This window comes from Sinocyclocheilus anshuiensis, unplaced genomic scaffold (genome assembly GCF_001515605.1).
Source record: "Sinocyclocheilus anshuiensis isolate Anshui unplaced genomic scaffold, SAMN03320099.WGS_v1.1 scaffold62, whole genome shotgun sequence".
Classification (NCBI taxonomy): domain Eukaryota; kingdom Metazoa; phylum Chordata; class Actinopteri; order Cypriniformes; family Cyprinidae; genus Sinocyclocheilus; species Sinocyclocheilus anshuiensis.
In genome coordinates this window covers 400,048-410,439 of record NW_015544180.1, presented here as the reverse complement: position 1 = coordinate 410,439, position 10,392 = coordinate 400,048, and the positions used below count along the sequence as shown (strand labels likewise).

The 10,392-nt window shown below is 35.2% G+C and overlaps 1 protein-coding gene across 1 annotated transcript in view; it reads right to left on the bottom strand.

The window, feature by feature from the left end:
* The window catches only part of LOC107696309 (microtubule-associated serine/threonine-protein kinase 1-like), a 47,261-nt gene that overhangs the window by 35,289 nt on the left and 1,580 nt on the right, over positions 1 to 10,392 (bottom strand). The gene's annotated exons all lie outside the window — the stretch shown is intronic.

Genomic DNA, 10,392 nt, shown 5'->3' with positions numbered 1-10,392 from the left:
CCAGCCATATAAATGCAAGGCAGTAAGCTCATTGGCTGCATATGCAGCATGAACCAATCAGCTTGTGCCAAGTCGTTTAACTCTCTGAATATCATCGGTTACGTTAACAACCCGTCAGCCTGCGCCATCTAGAGTTTCATGACTGAACTATATATTTATCATAGAAAAAGTTGGCTTGCAGCAGCTTTAATCATCAAACATCATTAGCATTGATTGGCAGACATCACTAATCGATCGGAGAAGCTCAGATGTCCTTGGGCGTTTATGTGCTTTCAGAATTAACACTGTGCCTCATTTTGCAACATTCACACTGGAAACCAGATACACATGAAACACAATCTAGAGATGAAACCTGTCAAAACATGTCCAGCTGTTTGACCACAGCAAAAAATAAGACTATTGATTATGCATACAGAAATGGAAGCCTAATTTTAGGACCATTGAGATATTGTGACATTATTTTAAGGACAATTAAACACAATTTTTCTCAAAATTTACATTACTGGAATGAACATACATGTTCATATATATATATATATATATATATATATATATATACCCAGTCAAATAAGAAGTAATAAGTAAAATCTTTTGTTTCGTTACGAGAGTCACCTGATCAAGAATATTACAGAAATAAACAGATTTTATGAGTCGCTACAACAAACCAAGCCAAGAATAAACCAAAAAGATATTTTAAAATCTAAAGCAGCCATATAAAAGCTTGACATGTTGAAAGTGACCAGCGTCTTGATTCATGACATTAAGAAAGGAATAGTCTATATCAGAAGTGTTGTATTTTTAGCTGTATGATTACTCAGCAACAGAAGACGCTCACTTGGCATCGACTGACTGATCAAACGCCGCATCTCTGCGCTCTCGTCTGCCTTCAGCTCTCTTATTGATCCTCAACAAAAGCGCGTGTTTCCATTACCACACCGGCGGCAGTGTTAGTGCTGCTGACACGTTTACGCCGCTCGCCCCGTGAATGATCGCTCCTAAGGATCAGGCTCTATCGACTGAGGTTAAACTCTCTCTGACCGACCCATCGGGTCAATGACACTAGAGATAACCTGAGAGATCACCAACCCACGGCAGTACATTCACTCAGGACCGACACTTTTTGAGTTCCACTGTGGTTCATACAGTGAGTATAAAATGTGAAAACCATGTCAGAGCAATTCCACTTACCATAAACATGATGGATGAAGAAGATCTTTCACCGAAATATTCATATTTAATAAAGATTTGCAAGCTACAAGTACAAGAGCAGCATGAAGGACTCTTGATTACTTCATTAGTTAAGCTATGAATAAATCAGTAATTTAAAAATATATTTAATATTTTTATTTAATTTTTTTATTTAATTTCTGCAACCACACATTTGCAATACATTGAAAATTAAACTACAAAAAAAAATCATTTAAATCAAATTTATATTTAAGAACATGGAATGTGTGCCTTTATTGCATTACAAATTTAATATAATAAATAAAAGGTTTGTTTTATATATCCCTAATGGTAAAATTTTGCCAAATATATAACTCAAATCTGGGGTTATTATAGTTAACTAAAACTAAAACAAAAAAAATATATAAAATAAAACTTAAAATAAAATAAAATAAAATAAACTTAACTGAATTTTTAAAAAATATTTTTTATTTCAGCTAGTTGCCAAGGCAACATTTCTAATTTTCATTTAGTTTAATTTGATGTAATAAAATAACTAAAACTAAAAAATATATATATAATTATTATACGGACATATTAAATAACAATGACTAAAACACACAATAAAATGATTAAAACCTTCAAATTAAAATGAAAACTGAAAATATGAAAATAAAAACTAAAATATTAATAAACACTATGACTATCTCAAATGATACTAAAACAACACTGCTCAAATATTTTGATATAGTTGTAATAGTTAGCATTTGCAATAGCATAAAATCACCCTGTTATTTTCTTTAAAAAGGTACTTTTCTCAGACACATATAAGACTGAAGCTCAAATGAAATGAAACTCAAGCATAAGTGGAGCGAACGGTCAAGGGTCGGAAATCAACGGGGGCTTGGGACAAAATGCCGCTGCACAGTCAGTTACACTAAATCGATTACAGCTGTCGTGAATAAAAAGAAAATGAATTGAAAAATGTTGACTGCAGCATTAAATTAAAAATCTGTTCATGCTGCATCATATTTCTTTTTACGCGTTTTTACAGCTTTGCACATTCTAACCAATCACAGACAAGTCTGTTGAGTTTATGAATGCAGCGGCCAATCAGAGGCGTTCAGATGAGTCATCGCTGAAACACTGGAGTTTTGTTCACTGCGCTGACTGAATTCTGCTCTCTCGCGAATTCTCTCATCATAAACAACTAAGTGCAGTTGCTAAGTTACATCTTATGATCTAAGTAAGATGTAAGTAAGATATTCATCATTTGATATTTAGATATTTACTATAGTACTAAATGTTCTTTGCAAGCTTTCTCTGTATAATTTATTCGCTGTTTGAATAACCGTGAAAGTGAAAACGTTATAATTAGTAACTTACAATGTTTTTATTAAACTGTAGTGCTGTCAAATGATTAATCGCAATTAATCGCATCCAAAATAAACGTTTTTGTTTACTGAATATATGTGTGTACTGTGTATATTTATTATGTATATATATAAATACAAACATGTATATATTTAAGAAAAATATGTCATGTTTATATATTAAATATATTTATATATAATATAAATTATATGACTATAAATATATACATGTAAATATTTTCAAAATATATACTATGTGTGTGTCTTTATACATACATAATAAATATACACAGTACACACACATATATTGAGTAAACAAAAACGTTTATGTTGGATGTGATTAATCGCGATTAATCGTTTGACAGCACTATTAAATTATGATCAAGTTTACTACAAATCCAGTCGTATTAAAAATGTCGGATGACACGACACTCATGTCTGGTATGTTACTGTTACTAGATTACACTAACATTAGGCTACTTTTAGCCTTACCGTGGAATTGGTTCACTCTCCGCCTATGAACTCAAGACATAAAAGTAGCGTATTTCACATAACACTTACAACTTGTGACATTTTCCAACATGATCTCATGAGAATTCATATGTATTTGACATAAAATGTGGTTCTATAAAACGTACATTTACTTTTGACGGCACCTAAAAGGTACATTATTTACATATGAACAACTTTACAGACTTACAAATGAATCCTTATGAGTATTGAAATCGCGGCATTAACATTTTATCATATTGTATTCAGTTGTCATATGAATAAACAATGAGACCAGGCTGCGTTTTCAGTGTGCAGTTTCATTCTGCTGTGTCAAACTATGCAAATATCCTTTCTCATTAATGTTGCACAATAAATAGTTTTTTCAACAGATACCAAATTAAATTTACTGATGTCTGAAGTGACATCTGTTTATGATGATACCTAAACATCCGGCAACAGAAATATTCTGTTTCAGCATAATGAATCCACGGAGCATTATTATCTTCATTAAATGAGTCTTCCACGTAAAGCAGCAGAAGGCTGCAGCTCGTCTCTAGTTTTCCTGAAGAAAGCCACTCTCGCTGTCTGTTTGTTTCACTGTGACTCGCGTGATTCATTTTAGACAGTAATTGTTTTCCGTCCTTAAATGCTGTAAAAGCTTCCCAGAAACCCCACAGAGAAGAGCAGCCCGGCAAACTCATGCGGACAGATGGAGCCGATCGGGAACCAGCTGCCAAACTCTGAGCAGAGATCAGCCGAGCAAAAACACTTCAGCTGCGGTAATGGACCCCCAGTCATACTTCACACAGAGATGCTTTTAAATATTACAGTCATGAGGCATGAGACGGGATGTCAAAGCAAACTATCACAACAGGAAAACACATAAGGGGGAATTTTAACTCATAACTCATTTAACTCAAACCCAATCACAGTATCAGATGGTAAAACCATGGTATTTTTTATGTATATAGATATGCATTTGATATTTTGATATTTACTATAGTACTGAATGTTTACCATATTCATATACCATGTTTCTTCGAGGCACTTCAAAGAGTACCATGGCACTACCCCAATATACGACCAAAGATTTTACCATGGCACATGTCTAGAAAACGTGGTATTACTACAGCACATGTCCAGACAAACACACTAATACCATGGTACTGAATGATTGCCATGTTCACTTACCATGGTATTCCAAAGAATACCAATCTTCACTTGTTACACTGTCCTTATGTGGCCTAATCAGATTATCAGTTAGTAATATCATGGTATTTTTGATATACCATGAAGTAAAAATGAGCAATGCTTCTACAGCTGTTTAATAATGTTACTTAATGTTAATTCAATACATTTTTTAAATCAAAAGTTGAATCTGTTAACATTAGCTAATGCACATGAACCAAGAGTGAAGAAATGCATTTTTATTAACTAACTAATAAATGCTGTAAAAAATATTGTTTATTGTTAGTGTTGACTAATGTAAACAAATTAGATTTTATTATAAAACGTTACTGGTGTTTCTTATTATTTCTTATCATGTGCAAACTTTTATATTTAATTTCAGCTAACATTTTTTTTATCTTTAAGTAAAAAAAAAAAAAGTTTTTTTATGGTTTTAGTTTTAGTTATAGTTAAACTATAATAACCCTAGCTGGTGAGTTTTGCATAAGCAAGTACATTTTCTTCAACAACAAAAAAAAAAGGTAAATATTTACTTCTGTGCATTATATTTCTCTTTTTAATAAGAGTTGAATAGAGTCTGATCACCTTCAATTCTAATTCCAGATGATCCGTCTGAATGATGACGGGCTGAAAAAGCAGTCTGAGCTGTAATGAAATGGCATTATCTGGGCCTCCTGCCCACCGTTTGGTGCAAACCCATCATTTACCGCACCAGCCCCATAATCTGAGCCTCATTAACCTAAGAGCATCCCGGTGCCAGCAGAACACTGCTGTCCGCAAAACAGCCCCCGAGTTATCACTGCATGCGCCTTCTGCTGGGATTTTCGGGATTTCCTCCAACTATTTGTACTAATGGCTCTGCGCATCAGGAGAAAATGTGCATCGGACGCCTTCAGTAATTAAACAAGAGACTTCCGGGAAATCTGCTGGAGTCTGCGTCACAGCAAAAATCGCCAGCTTTGTGGGTCTATTTCAGAAATGAACACTGTTGAGCTCAGGCAATGATGAAAAAGCATGTCAATAATGATGAAAAATCCGACTTAAATCTAATTTAAAGCCACATGCATGCACCTTAAACTCTCCTGCATCAGCTCCTAATGTGCATGCGGTACCCTGCTGCATGATGGGCGTGACCTTTGACCTCTGAGACGGTGTGTTGCATCATATGGCAGCAACAGTGCAGCGGAGCTGGGAGGGGTGTTAACTGAATAACCAACACACAAAGTGTGTGTGTGTGTGTGTGTGTGTGTGTGTGTGTGTGTGTGTGTGTGTGTGTGTGTGTGTGTGATGCACGAGACCCGAGGGACTCGGCAAAATACGTTGAGGGCAATTATTCTCACACCGAGCGAAAAATATGTCACATGTTTGAAACACACTCACACACAGTGCCAAGCAATTCTATTTTGCATAAATTAAACCTATTTTTTAGGATTTCTCTGCACTGTGGCATTAATTTCATGACATAAACACATTTCACCCTAAATTCTGTGGCCAAATGAGGCTGTTTACGGACAGATTAATGTTTGCATGATCTTAAAATGTATGTGCATGTTGAAATATAGTTTATCTTCATACTTTTTGTTACAATGTATTCTTTTTTGGTTTGATTTTAGTAATTCTCATTACTGTATATGTCAAATAATCTCTGAAATTGAAAAAATACTAATATATTAATATAACTGTAACACTTAAGGTTTCATTTGTTCACATAAACTAACAATTAAAAATACTTCTGAAGCATTTATTCATCTTAGTTAAAGTTAATTTCAACATTTACTAATGCATTATTAAAATGTATCTTTTAATATCATTTAATGGATCTGAGCCGACATGATCTAACAAAGAACTATTGTATTTTTATTAACAAACGTTAACAAAGATTAATAAATAGTAATACAGTAACAAATGTCTTGCTTATTGTTAGTTAATGCATTAACTAATGCAAACTAATGGGACCTTACTGTAAAGTCTTAGCAAATTAACTGTAAAATGTTTGTACATCATGACAGTATTTGTTGTGCTGCATTTATTTATTTATTGCATTATTTATTTGCAGATTTAAACAAAATGTTTTCAGGTAAAATGATTTTTCCTACTGTATTTTAGTAATTGGATTTATTTATTTATGCATTACAATAATGACGATTTGGGGGTAAATGTGCTTAAGTTTTTTTTTTTTACTTAAGTTATGTGTGCAAAATCAACACAATAAATCTTAATGGTGCTAAAAACATGTTTTTGACAGGTTTCAGGATTCACTGTACTCTCAGATAACAAACAGACCATCCGTCTCTCTCTCTCTGATTATGTCTCAGACTTTGTGTGTGTGTGTGTGTGTGTGTGTGTGTGTGTGTGTGTGTGTGTGATATCATATCAGACCAGACCGTTTAACTCATTGTGAACCTATAGATAGAGAAGCGGTTTCTGATGTCGGGACGAGTGTGTGTGTGTCGACATCAGAAACCGAGTGTGTGTGTGTTCAGTGGGATTCAGATAAACCCCACTGAACACACACACACATGCAAATATCTCATCATGGCAGCTCAGAGATCCTCAGTATTAAAGAGGCTGGATTCTTTTCACCTTACAACTAGCCTCAGATGGCATGTATACTGTACAAATGCAACTAAACGAAAACCACTTTCAAATACCATGGTATTTACAAGCTACTTGAAAGAAAACCATGTTACTGCCAATGTCCAAAAAACATGCTATTACTATAGACCTAACACCATGGTACTGAATAATTATCACCTTTATTTACCATGGTATTTCAAAGAATACCATTTCCCATTGGATAGACTGTTCTTTTGTGGTCCAATCAGAGTATCAGATGGAAATGCCATGGTATTTTTGATATATATATACCCTAGTGCTGAATATTTACATATGCATACTTGGCTAAAATCCACAGTATTACCATGTTACATGTCTAGAAAACATGGTATTACTACAGCATATTGTACAGAAAAACATGGTAATGCCATGTTGACATATGGTACATATTCATTTACCATGGTACGCCAAAGAATACCACTCCTCATTGGTTAGACTGCCCTTAAGTGGTCCATTCAGAGAATAACAGTAGTAATACCATGATATTTTGGATATATACCATAGTACTTAATGTTTACCATATTCATATACCATGTTACTTCAAGGCAATTCAAAGAATGACTAGTGCTACCCCAAAAATGGCCAAAAACCATTATATTGCAATGGTACATGTCCAGAAAATGTGGTATTAGTATAATACATGTTTAATAACACATTAATACCATAGTACATTGATATATACCATGGTACTGAATGAATAATATGGTATTCCAAAGAATACCACTTCCCATTGGTTACAATGTCCTTAGTAATGAGAGTATCAGATAGTAATACCATGGTATTTTGACATATATCATAGTGCTGAATGTTTACCTTATGCATTCAAGACACTTCAAAGAATACCATGGTACTATACTATAGTACGCTTACAAAAACACACTATAATACCATTGTACTGAATGATTACCATGGTATTTCAAAGAATACCACTCCCCACTGGTTACACAGTCTATATATGGTCCAATCAGATCTTACATCATGGTATATTTGATCTATAACATAGTACTGAATGTTTACCATATTCAAATGCAGGGATGGATTACTGACTGGGCCAATGGGGCCAGTGCCCAGGGGCCCTTGACTACCAGGAGCCCGGGGGGGTCCTGGGCTTTAATGTTGCGCGATCCAGTTTGGTACGAAAAACCCATCAACAATCAAAACATATGTTTATTTATGCTTGAATATATGTGTCCTTTAGCCTATACAATGCCTCTTGAACAAGGCTTTTGGTCTGTGAGGGCTCTCAGGCACTCCTGTTACTATTGGGCCCTGTAAATATGAAGGCCTACAAATCTTTTATAGAACCAGGACTGTAGTTCGGGTATCAGGGGCCCAATGCAGGTTGTTGCTGTGGGCCCCCTTGAAAACGTGTTCCGGAAGGAGAGACCCTTCAAGCCCGGGGCCCTTAGAAATGTCACCACCTTTTGCCCCGCTGGCGACAGCCCTGTGTAGAATCATTGTCTGTCCCATACGGTTTCAAATTATATTTATTTGAACCACTCTTTGAGCTTCTTTCTTTCTGTAAAGGGTATAGGATTAAGTACTATTTGTCAGAATCAGAAAGAGATTTATTGCTATTGCACACACAAGGAATTTGTTTTGGTGACAGAAAAAGCTTATAGTGCAGACTCTGAGACAACAACAGTACACAGATAGTAAAATTAAAAATAAAGATATGTGAATAAGGGGGGCATAGAGAGAGCAATTGTGTCTGTTTTAGCATAGTAAAGATTTAAAATTTTGGCTAAACTCACTTGGGGGCCACAGAACGCGTTTTTCCATTCCAATGCGCTACTTTTACATTGTTTTTCTATGTAAACAAGCGCTAGACAGACGTGTATACCCGTTGCGCTCGCGTCTTGCAGTCTTTTGCAGTGTCTCGCGCATGACACGGCGTTCTAAAAACTTTAAAACTTGACCTAAAATGCGTTTTACCCCCATTCCACTCCTCGTGTCTCGCATTTTTTCAAAGTAAAAACATTCTGTGTGAAGTTTTTTTTTTTTTACTATGATCAAACAATAATGTAGACTGTTATTGTCAAATGAGTCCTTAAAAACGAATTAGTTAATTCTGGGCAAAAAGGCTCTTTTTTTTGTCGTTCCAAACCCGTAAGACCTTCGTTCATTTTCGGAACATCAAAGCCGTGCTGTATCATGAATAAAACACAGCTGCTGACCAATCATAATCGAGGAATGGAACAAACCGTTTTATTAAAATTAATATAGGCTAGGAAGCCTATTTAGTCATAAATAAGCGCAGTTTATATATAAGCTACCTTTTTATTCTTCCTGTTTAACATTTATTAGTCTCCAGGTTGAAATAAAAGGATGCTTAATGTTATGGGAAAAAAAATAGAAATCAGAGCTTATTCTGGATTTTTACAGAATTCAGTTTCACTTTTTTCCGTCTGCAAAATGAATAGCCTAAAAACAATTAACTTGCAATGTGTTAACTTATAGCCTATTACAAAAAAAAAACACTAAAAATAAGATGTGTTTGACAAAATCAGAAAAATAAGGCTGAATGATGTTTGACAGCCGAGGGGATGCATCTCCAGAGCATAGACAGTCGCCGGCGCCGCCAGTCGCAAATATTAAACATGTTTAATACAATCTTTGTGAGGACGACTGGCTACAGCTGGTTTTTAAATTCTACGACTAGAATCTTTAGACCGACTGTAAACAACACCAATTATTAATCTGAATTTACAATCAACTTTTCCAAACGTGTACATTGCGTTAACAGTTTTTCTAACACTGCCGGTTACGAATTGCGAGGGAGAGCGCTCATTTTCTAAAAGGTCTCGAGTTAAAAACGAACTGAGAACGAGAATGTGCCAAGAACGTCTCAACCCTCTGTCGCTCGTGGCCATTGAGTCCGAACTCTTAAAAGAGCTCAGTTTCGATGAAGTGGTGGATGACTTTGCGAAGAGGAAGACAAGAAAGAGACTCCTGTAAGAAATTGTTTCTGTAACCATGCTGGTTTGTATAATTGTCAGGACCTGCAAAAAAATGTTTGTAATTGTGTGTGTTTTTTTTTTTAATTGCATTTTCTTATACGTAATGATCTGATGTTTAAACTTTATATGTGATGTTTGTCACAGAGTTGTTTAGTGACAAATCATTTTTTGATTCATGATGCATTAAATATGTGTATATTTGATTTGACAGTTAATTAATTAAAGACGTGTTTCATACGCCTCAATTTGCCGCATTGTTGATTATTCATTGTAGCTATTAGACTTGTAGAGAGAAAAATATCAGAAAAGTGTATTAATCCTATATTGATTCTGTAAACCCTGTACAATGTGCTTTTATAGCGCAGGCATTTGACGCGGAGTAACGGTTTGAATATTCATGATCGTAACTTCCACTTTCTGTTACTGTGAATGCACAGCTAAGGGAAAGAACGGAAAAAAAACTGGTATGGTGGGGTGGGGGGCCTTGGAGATAATTGGCCCCGGGGCCTCGGCAAGTCATAATCCGTCCCTGCCTGAACCGCAACAAAACCCTGTGCCAATATGCATTAAAAAGTGATGCATGCACAAATGAATGC